We start from the raw sequence: 10927 nt of genomic DNA, 5'->3' as shown, positions 1-10927 counted from the left end.
ACGGACACACAGTCCAGGAGAGGAAGTGGCAAGCAGAATATTTAATATCTATATTCAATAACAGGAATATTCAGCAGGAACAGCAGCAGTAGAATTTCCACACTTAAAGGCTTAGAAAACCATCCTTCACAATTTCCCAGCACTAAGATAGCGACGACTGTAGCGTTGTTCTCTGATATAATTTCTTCATTGTTCTTTAATATTATTTCTTTGCACCCTGCATGAGTGCAAATCTCACCTTTTCATTAATGAAACCTTCCCTGCGTTCACTGTAAATAGTCTGAAGTTGCAGGTACAGAATGGCCCCCTCCCCCCAATAGTGCTACCTTGTATTTTTGCACACTGGGGCCTTTCATTCAAGGATCTGAACTTGTATTACGCAGGTGGGTAAACATTATTATCCAGCTTCAGTTGGATTGTTGCAAGTCCGCGGCAAACCTGCAGCAGAGTCATTCCCTGGAAGGCAGATTTCCCCGGAGCCAGCACTCAGCCCTCTGGAGTGAAGACAACTTGCAAAAGAAAGAGTTTGTGGGATCAACTCACTAAGAAAGTTCCTCCCCATTTATCAAAGTCATAGGGAAAGAATTGCTTGAAGAAAAATCCCATTTCCTTAAGGAACTCCTATAAAATGGATTGAAGAGTCACAAAGAGAGTTTATCTGCATTTGTATTTTCAAGCCTCACCTCGAGTTTGATGTGTATGTACATAAGACTGAGAACTGTGCATGTATTTCATGCCAGTAAAGCAGAAAGACACCTCTACATCACTGCTTTTATTGCTCCTTCCCTTCCTGCTCTTCCACCACACCAGCCCTTGGAAAAGGTGACCAGTGACAGCACTCCCCTGGCACACAATGAATGATTTGCACCTTCCAGATTCCCATTCTGCTGAAGCCATGGGGCTCGGGAGCAGGAAAACAAGCGAGGGAAAAGCAGCAGCAGCAGGGGTAGAGGCCTCAAAAGCCTCAGCGAGCTCTTGGATGCCCCAGGACACCACTAAGCAGCAGTCAGGGCTCACTTTCAAGCCTCACTCGTGGCAATGAAAAACAACTCCGAGTCTCACTCACTTAGGCTTAGCTCCAGGAAGGCACTCAGGCGGGACCTAACGCTAAACACAAAACCGGGCCCGGTTAAATCAACTGCACTGTTTACACTTCCAATCTAGGGGTAAGTGCTCTGCTGGACCGGGGCCTTGAGCTGTGATTGTTATTTAACGCTTTCTTTTAGGTTATCCTGCCAGTTCCTGGTGCCTCAGCAAACTTCATCTCTTCCCCATCCGCTGCATCCCCTGTTGCTCCTTGAACAAACACAGATGGCCCCGGGTTGAGCGCTGAGGTTCTGCCACCGCAGCCGTCGAGGAACCAGCGGATCCCAAACGCAAAGGGGAGTTGTTACTGTTTCCAAGGATTTCCTCAAGACGAGAATAAATTAGCACCATTCACTGGCAACAGAAGAAAAAAAAAAAAAAAAAAAGGCAAATGGAAGCAGTGGGGCAAAGGGAGCTGAGAGAGGAAAGGGGAAATCAACGCAGCCCCGAGGAGGAGGCAACAGCCAGAGGTGTTTTCCCTCCCCACAGCCACTGCCTGGGGAAGAGGAGCAGCGGGAGGAGTTCTCACTGCTTGCTGTGGCTGATAAAAGACCCTGCCGCAGGGTTTGCCTGCTGGGAAGCACCAGAGCCAGCAGCAGCAGCGCCCTTTTCCAGCTTTTCCAGCACCGGTTTGCCCAGAACAGCCTCCCACCAGTGTCTCCTTGCTAAGACTCTGTCACAGCCTGGGGACAGCCCCGGGATCCCAAGGACATCCCAGCTGGATGAGGCATCACCAGAGTAGATGGACAAAGAAGCAGCAGCAGCTCTTTGGCCTCTTCCCCATCTCCGCCACCACAAAGACACCAAGAGACAGCGGAGGAATGATTCCAGTAATCAAAGGGAACAACTTCTTTTAAATCAGAGCTGCAGAAAGTGCTTAAACAGACCTCGGAACAGTCAGCAGGGGATCCATTTGAAAAAACAAGACTCCCAAGGACCGTGAAGAAGAAAAACCACACTGGAGAGCAGAGATTAGAAAAGAGGAAAGAAACAGCATGAGGAGGAAGGAGTATCATGTGCTCTGCTAACTGCACCTCTTAATTAAAAGAACACAAGCGTGGCTCAGTGAAACAATGTCCCTGCACATCCCTGCTACAACACACATTTATAAAAGGGATATATTCCTGTTCTTCCAAAGGCTGAAGGGTTTCCATTCATCTGGCTGCAGCGTGTTCCAGAACTGCATTACAGCAAGATAATCTCTAGAAAGCCTGGGCTGTTATTCATATATTGAAACATCAGTACAATATTATTGCTTTGGAAGCTGTCAGGACACTTCTCTGTGTGCTGCCACAGAAGTCAGAACCAGACATTCTTCAGCCCCTACCCAAGGCTTCCATTGGACACTGGAAAAATCAAAAGACCAGAAATCCTTTGGGGTGTTTATGTTATTTTCTAAACGAAATGATCACCAGCATAGTTCCCGTTCACATAAAACTAATTTTATTTGAGATATAAAGCTTCTAATATAAACAAAGTTTCTGAAAGAAATAACAGGTCAGTCATTGGAGCTGCCATGGTAAATAATATTGCAGATTTTTCATTTGTTAATACTCCAACAGGGTCTGGGCAAGTGAACATCTGTAATCCTGCTCCCCAGTACCTTCTCCCCTGAAAATTAAAGTGGTACAGACAGATTTTTTTTTTTTTTAATAACCCCAGTCAGTAAAAAAATGGAAAATAAGAAGAAATCATTAAAAACTGCACTGTTATTGGTGTGCCTGTGTTGTATTAGCCCAGACATGTCTGTGCTCGGAAACAAATTGATTGCATCTCTTGGTAAATCAGCCCCTCTGTGGAGAATGCACCGACCTCTCCCCAGATTAAAGCAGCAGCATCTGTTTATAAACACAAACCAACTGAGGAGCTGGCACCGCTGCAGGACTTACTGCATGGCTTGTGTTTCTCCGCTGTTCAGCATGTGCATGTAAGGGCTGAACTGCGGCACATCTCTAACACCACATCAGGGGCTTCAGGTAAACCTCTAACTGCTCCGTGTGTACAAAAGAAAAAGCATTTAAACTGAATTTTTTAAAAATAAAATGCACGCAAAGTATGTGATGGAGCATTTATCAGGGACTCTTTAACAATTCATTACCGGCATCGGGTACAGGATGCATTTAAATCTGAATTTAGTGGAGTGTAAGGAAGAACAGGTTTGGTCAAATATATCCTCCTGAGGCTTTAAAGATCCAATTAAGCAAAGCACGTTCCCCAAAATGAAAGGGATGTTAATAGAAAACATCGAAGCAGTTGTTGGCTGACACAGGAATCCACTGAAACCCAAACAACCCGCCAGGACCGTGAATTGCCAATGGAAACGATCCATCAGAGCAGCTCAAAGGCACAGTCCCGAGTGTGCTCTGCTCCTCCCAAGGAATGTGAGTGAAAAAGCAGCTGCGCTGTGGGATGGTGCCTTCAAACCTCCCAGCAGCTCTGAACAAGGCACAGCAAATCCCAAAGTTCGGTGCACGACGTTTTGCCTCCAGAGGTCCAACAGCTCGGTTCCACAGAGGACAGGTTTGTCATTAAAACACACAAAAAAAACCCCCCAAAAAATAACCAAATAATCCACCCTGGCAAGCAGGCACTGAAAGTGAATTTCCAAATATTTAGTGCTTGTGCTCTGCAGAGCTGACCCTCCTGCACCTTCAGACTTCCCAGTGTCCAGAAATGAGATGGAAAGCCCAGAAATAACTTGGATTAAAACTGGCCCAGGGCAGAAGGTGTCGGTGCAGGCCAGAAAAGGGCTGCCAGAACCTCCCCTGCCAGGTGCACCCCTTTCCCAGCACATTTTCACCTGGGCTGATGTCCAAAATAAACCACCGGAGCCCCAAATCCCAAACATCAAAGATGAATGAGCACAAAGTATCTAAAATGTTTCCTAGTTTGGCTGGAACTGGGAAATTCTGCAGAACTCCAGAAAGGATCAAGCTCCGTGCAACAGGAAAGAGACACTTGAAGCTGCCTCCCCTTTCACTTCATCTGAGCAAATGTTTGATAGATTCAGGCAAAACGGAAAAGTCCCGAAGATTATAAAATCCTTTCTCTACATACACAAAAATCACTCACTTCAGAACTCTGTGCAGTGATGAGAAAAGTAATAAAAGCCAAAAAAGCCACATAAGAGACTGGAACACGGGTTGCTTCCCAGTCCAAATTCAAACACACAGCATCACAGAGTTCCTTTTTTATCTTTCTACTCTTCCAAAATGTGAAAAGCTCTTGCACTGAGAACTATTGCTCTGCTTGAACCACACAAGAAGTTATTAAATATAGGTTCCAAGAACAAATACTGTCTCAGGTTGCAACAGCTTTCACCAAGCACTGCAAATGCTTTTCTGACGCACAAATGGAGTTAAAATTTGGAAATTATTTCAAGTCCCACGTTCAGTCTGAGAAATATTCCTCACAGAAACGGTGTCCTTTCATTAGGATTTAACTGAACTCTGTATTATTTATTAGTAGGCAAATGAGAAGCCTTTTGTGCACGTTTTTGGAGGGAAAATTGGGATATTATGGTGAAGAGAGAGCATGAGAACACATATGGAACAAAGTGCAACCATTTGCATTTGGCTGCTCATTTGAACCCCATGAATATTTTTGGACAATATTTTATTTGGAGAAATCCAAACCCCCCTCCTTGAGCAGCTTTTTCTCCTGGCTTTGTCCTTCCCTGGGCCAGCCATGGCAGAGCAGCCCCTGTCAGGGGTGGAAGTGACACTCGTCTTTCATCCCTGCAGGCTGAGCCAGCCCCACATCACACAGAGATCAAAACCAGCCCCTCTCCCCTGGCATTTGGGGCAGGAAGCAAAGGGAACACTGGATCCCAAGTGTTCAAGTTTCACACGTTCCGCACCGGGTATTTCCCAGCTCTGGGAAAGGGGCACAGGCAGAACCCCAGGGCAAAAAAAAAAACCCCACAGGGGGGGAAAAAAAAAAAAAAAAAAAAAAAAAAAAAAAAAAAAAAAAAAAAAAAAAAAAAAAAAAAAAAACACAGGGCAAAAAAACCCACAGGGCAAAAACCATCCCGGTGGTACCAGGGTCCATTGGGACAGCAGAGAGGTTGGGGAACACTCAGGAGTTTAATGGAGCAAAACCAAAATGTTTCTCCCATTTCTTTAAGCAGCACGTGAACTTTTGAGTCCATCAAAGACCGTGAGGGGAACGGCACTTCCCTGGTTTTCAGGATAAAGTATTCCAGGACACTCTACATTTGTTCACTGCTGGATGGAGCTTGTCTAGAAACAAGCCAGCAAAAGCATTTTCTAGGGGGGAAAAAAGAAAAAGGATTTGACTCTAAAAATAAGGAAAATATATCAAAATAAATTTTCAGTGAACTTCCTTTGTGTACTGGTAACAAGCACCGTCATTAGCAGGACCCAGTTCATTCTTTGGAGTCCTTTTGAGACAATAACATCCCACACCAGGGGTGGGCACATCGTGACATTCACGTGGAAAGCCTCTCTTCCTTTACACAGGAAATATTTCAGCTGGCTGAAAGCAACTGCCCACTAAAGTTACTAAAAGATTCATTACAGGCATCCTCTTAAAGGCTTCTGGCAGAAAACCTTGTCAGGCTCTGCTGCTCGGATTGACTGTCTTAATCAGCACTGCTGAATGACATAACCAGGAGCTTTAGGATCTCGTAGGATGTTTCAGGCAGCAAAGCAAGCAGAGATCAGAAATTATTTCCTTGCTGCACCTCTGTCATCTTCAGTGTAATCCCCAACATCTCTGGTGTCAGTAATTCCCTGTAAGAACAGAGCAACAAACAGCAGGATAATATCAAGCCTTGATACCTGCTGAAATGAAAGCTGAATTAACACAATAATCCTTCAAGAGCATAACTGCCTTCTCAAGGAGCCTGACACCAGCTTAAAAAAAAAAAAAAAAAAAAAAAGCCCATAAAATTCACTTCAGCGGGATAATGCAACAAAAGCTGAAGAAAGCTGAGCCTCCTATCACCACACATCTATCCCTTGCAACATTTCAAATGATTTTACAGTTCTCCTGACAGATCTGCACATAGACACCTCTCAGCAAATTACACGGAATATACACACACCTAATCCCTCCTTGCACTGCCTGAGACAGAATTCTTCCCCTCGGGCCTTGTCAGTTATTACAATTAGTCCAGGTGAAGTTACCCTTGATAATCTCAGCAGATAATAACTGGCAGGAGGACTGGGATAACAGAACATCCGACAATTACAGGGTTGGGGTAGGGGATTTCTGCAGAGCTGACAACAAAATAAACAGCACCTCGCTCACAGAGCTGTGCAGAACTCTGATTTTCCCAAAGCAAAGGCAGGGCCAGCCCTGCTGTCCCTGCTGTGACCCTGCTGGATGGGCTGTGAAGCCTGAGGCCACAGCTTCACTCCTTTACTGACAGAGAGAACAAGCCCAGTTAAGATTTTGCTGCTGCATTCTGTCAAAACTTTCTGAAAAAGGGCATTGCTCTTAGAGCTACCCCTTGGATTTTTGGAGTCGGATGTACCAAAGGCTCTCCACAATAAATACAAGAGACAAAAAAATTCACCCAGTGCTTCAGAGCTCTGAGACTTCAGAATGGCCTTGAGTGAGAGAATAGAACAGGACTGAGTCTTCTCTCTCGGATGAGAGAGCTGAACACGCCCCATGAATGACAACGGAGCAACCTTAAACGTTCAGATCCCCAAAAATCCTTGTAAAGGTGTCGTGCCCACAGGAGTCCCTTCATCCAAGAGATATTGTTACCCTACAAAGGCCTCATGGCCAGGAAAAGCTGCCAGTTTGCAGGTGGCCTCTCCTTCTTTATTGCACAAATTCCCTGGAAATTCACTGTACCTCCCATCGAGCACCTTTTCCTCTTTCCCCCAGTACCACCTCTCAACTTTTGAAGTTTTCAAGACAGATCAAAGAACTCCCCCAGAACCATCAGGACCTACAGAAACGTTGAAAGCAGAGCCACGAGTGTGATCAATGTCAAATGTGGCTCCCCAGTGAAACCAGTTCAGGAAGGAAGGAATGGCCCGGTTCACTTAATGCCCAGCCTAATCTGTCTCACCCTGAGCAGCTCAACCAACAAAATATTGATATTGACATTCCCCGGAGCTTTTCAGCCTGAAATGAGAGGGGCTGGTCACACAGCTCCTCAGATCAGGACCATTTTTGCTGCTGGGAAAAGCAGGAGATCACGGATTTTAAGAGAAAACTGTCTAAGTTCTGCACATAAAATATTCTCGAGTTTGTGAACATTTTACTGCTGCTCCGGGGTTGCTACACAGAAATATTCATTAGGATTTTCAAAAAGATCATTCACAAACAGAGGATGCAAGAACATAAATCACATCCTACAAACAGGCTCTCAGAAGGAAAAGGGCAAATCAGGTATCATCTCTCCCCTATATAACACAAGAAAAGCAGGTCAGTATTTTCTGTTAATCCCTGCTGAAACAGAATTTTGCTAATAAGATTCCCCTACAGTGAGAGGATGCCTTTACAGCCTCTTCCCTCGCCTGGGCCTCTTTTTGGAGAATTTATGTAGCAGAGGGGACTGAAAGGAGCAAAAAAACCCTTTAAGGGTTTTTACCAAGGTGTCCCAAGGCCTTCCTAAAGTTCTTTGCTGTATTAAGAATTCAGTTTATACACAGATAAAATGCTTCTGTTCCTAATACACTGAAGAACATTTTTTTTTTTTTTTCAACACAGAGCAACAAATCCTGAGCAGAAAAGATAATGACAACATTCAGCTCATGGGAATGACCCAAAACTCAGGAGAAAAGGGGTCTGGAGCTCCAGTGGTGCTCCACTGCTGCATCCACTAGAATTCATTCTGTTATCCCACAGCAGGTTTCAATTATTTATCTCTTAATCAACTTCAGATTGACTTATTTAAAAGGATGCAATGTTAACAATAAATCTCATGGACAGCGTTAATTAAAAGCTAAATCCTGCCCTGAGCTGGGTGCCCAAGGTCTATGAGAACGTTCACAGCCCATTTATTTACTGCAGCATTGTGTCAGTTCTTGAATTACACTAAATTAAAAACACAGCGACAGAGCAATAGCAGAAATAAGCGAGGCTTGTTGCATCTCACTTCCAAAGGTTGCCAGACTTGGGCTCTGTCAGGCTGCCAAGAAAAGTGAATGCAAAAGTCAGGGGCCCTCAGTTGAGAAACATCCTCTGGCGAGCATGAAGTGTTTCAGCCTCCTCAGAGATGCCAGCAGGCAGAAGCAAAGGTCCACCACGAGCTCTTCCCTTGGCCTCCTGAAAGCATTTCATGATATAAATCCATCTTCCTGACAATCAGCTGGGAATTCAACGACCTCTTGTCACTGTAGGTGAAACTCACTGAAAGCAGAGCTCAACGTGCTGCTCTCTCCACTCAGCACGTTCTGGAGAAAAAAAAGAGATGTCTCCATCCTGCTACGGCTTTTCATTAAATTCACAGAGAGATAACGTGTTTTATAAAGGAAAATCCAAACATATGGAAGGAATAATTAACGTGCACAAAAAAGAATTCAAAATGAAAACGCGCAGAACGCTTGTTACTTATACAGCACATCAAGTACTTCAGAGTAAACAAAACAATTATAAAGACACTTCCTTTCATTTGAAGCCAAGTTAATTTTGGAGAGGAGATGCTCACCCGTGATAACTGACCCCTTACAGGAAAAACTGGGAGAGGCAAGGGCTGTTGTAAATCCAGTGCAGACTGCACGGGGCTCAGATAGACATTAACTCCATAAAGGTGTCACAGGTGAGATATTCCCTGCACAACGAGGATGGTTCCTCTCCATGAGGAGAAAGGTTGACAGAGGTTTTGCAAAGAGGACCTCACTTGAGGAAAACCAGATCTAATCTCAGTTCTAACACTGGTTTTATTGTTTTTTATCATCCGACCAAGCTTCCGTCTTCTAGAGACCTCTGTGTGTTCACAGTCACACTTATCTTTGAGGACAGAACGACTGAAACTGAATTCAGAGAGAGAACAAACCCCCTCTGCACGTTAAACGTCCCACAGGAGCGGATGTCAACGTGGGAAGAGCTAAAGGCCCTCAAGAATTTTGAAATTAAGGCCACTCAGATTCCAATCCCTCCTTCTCCAGCACACGTTCTCACTCTGCAGGAGTAGCCATGGTGTTCTGTATGGAGCAGCCGCACCACGGACAGCCTCAGGCAGCTTTACACCCTCCATCCTTTAAAGCTCAGCATCTTCAGGGGGGGACTGGGCCACCAGGGCAGCTTTGCAGAGGAGTGTTCACACTGTGACTGTGGAAGTGCTCATCTTTCCAGAGCCAGTCTGCAGTTCCCAGGGCAGGAAAAGCATCCCCAGCTCCATTCCCAGTCTCTGGAGGGAACATGCACATCCTTCCAGAGCCAGTCTCCAGTTCCCAGGGCAGGAAAAGCACCCCCAGCTCCATTCCCAGTCTCTGGAGGGAACATGCACATCCTTCCAGAGCCAGTCTCCAGTTCCCAGGGTAGGAAAAGCATCCCCTGCTCAATTCCCAGTCTCTGGAGGGAACATGCACATCCTTCCAGAGCCAGTCTCCAGTTCCCAGGGTAGGAAAAGCATCCCCAGCTCCATTCCCAGTCTCTGGAGGGAATGTGTGAGGAGGTTACAAAGCTGCTGAGCGTTTTTTTCCCTTGCTTATCTCTGATCTCTCCATTTCCCATGGCCTGCTGCTGTGCTCTGGCTCCCGGCTCCACCATTGCAGCTCCTTCCAGGATCTGCCTGGAGCAGATGATGTTCAGAGCTGTGCAGACAGACAGACAGAGCATCTGGGAACGGGACAGGGAGACACACCAGGGACAGCCCTGGGAGGGAAGGAGCAGAAGGTCACAGGAAGCCCTTGTGCTGTATCAGTTTCAGCATATGACCTGAGCAGCTTGAAAAAAAAGCTTTTAATGAAATCCAGGCTTCCCCCAGAGCCTGCAAGAACTTTTCTCAAGAACTCACCCAGTGATGAAACTTTTCCCAGTGCATATTGGGATGGCAAAGGCCTGACTTAAAGCTAGCCCCAAATATCTGTGAGTGAGAGTGGAAGCACATCTCTGCAGAGCCCAGAGCATCAGCAGGGCTTGCAGACACCACGGAACATCTGCACAAAGTTCCCAGCACTTCAGGACAGTGGCTGCCTGTGCACACAGGCACTTGCCTTATTTGCTATTTTTTTTAGCTTTCCCTGACTCCAAAAGCAGACAGATTTTCTTTGCCTTCAACATTCCCAAGGCACAATAAATAAGGCCAGGATTCCTGTCTCCAATGTGACATCATAGGATCAGAGAAGCCTGAGCTGGAAGGGACCCCCAAGGATCATCCAGCCCAAGTGCTGGCCCTGCACAGACACCCCAACAATCCCCCCTGCCCCTGAGGGCGTTGTCCAAATGCTCCCGGAGCTCTGGCAGCCTTGGGGCCGTGACCATTCCCTGGAGAGGCTGTGTAGTGCCCAAATACCCTCTGGGGGAAGAACCTTTTTCCTGATATCCAGCCTAAACCTCCCCTGACCCAGCCTCAGCCATTTCCCAGAGTCACTGGTAACAAGAGCAGAGAGATCAGAAAACCTCAGCAGGGCCCAGGTGGGTTAAGCCTGCACCAGCACCTCCAAATTGGCACATTCCAGCCCCCAGCAACACCGGTGATCCACGACATGTCCTGCAAGACACTTTTTGCTGTTCTTCACCCTCTGGGATCAACCAGACTCCACACAGCTCTCCAAAGGGGTTTGTTAGAACAGGACATCAAACACAAAAACCCCACGGAACTCGGTGAAGCAACAGAGCAGCCTTGACCTGAGCTTTCTCCTGCTGCTGCCTTGGTGTGAACTCATTTGAGAAACACCAGGGAAAGGACAGC

This window comes from Chamaea fasciata, unplaced genomic scaffold (genome assembly GCF_029207755.1).
Source record: "Chamaea fasciata isolate MVZ Bird 193981 ecotype frontalis unplaced genomic scaffold, bChaFas1.0.hap1 SCAF_10, whole genome shotgun sequence".
Lineage (NCBI taxonomy): Eukaryota > Metazoa > Chordata > Aves > Passeriformes > Sylviidae > Chamaea > Chamaea fasciata.
This window is presented reverse-complemented; position numbering follows the sequence as displayed.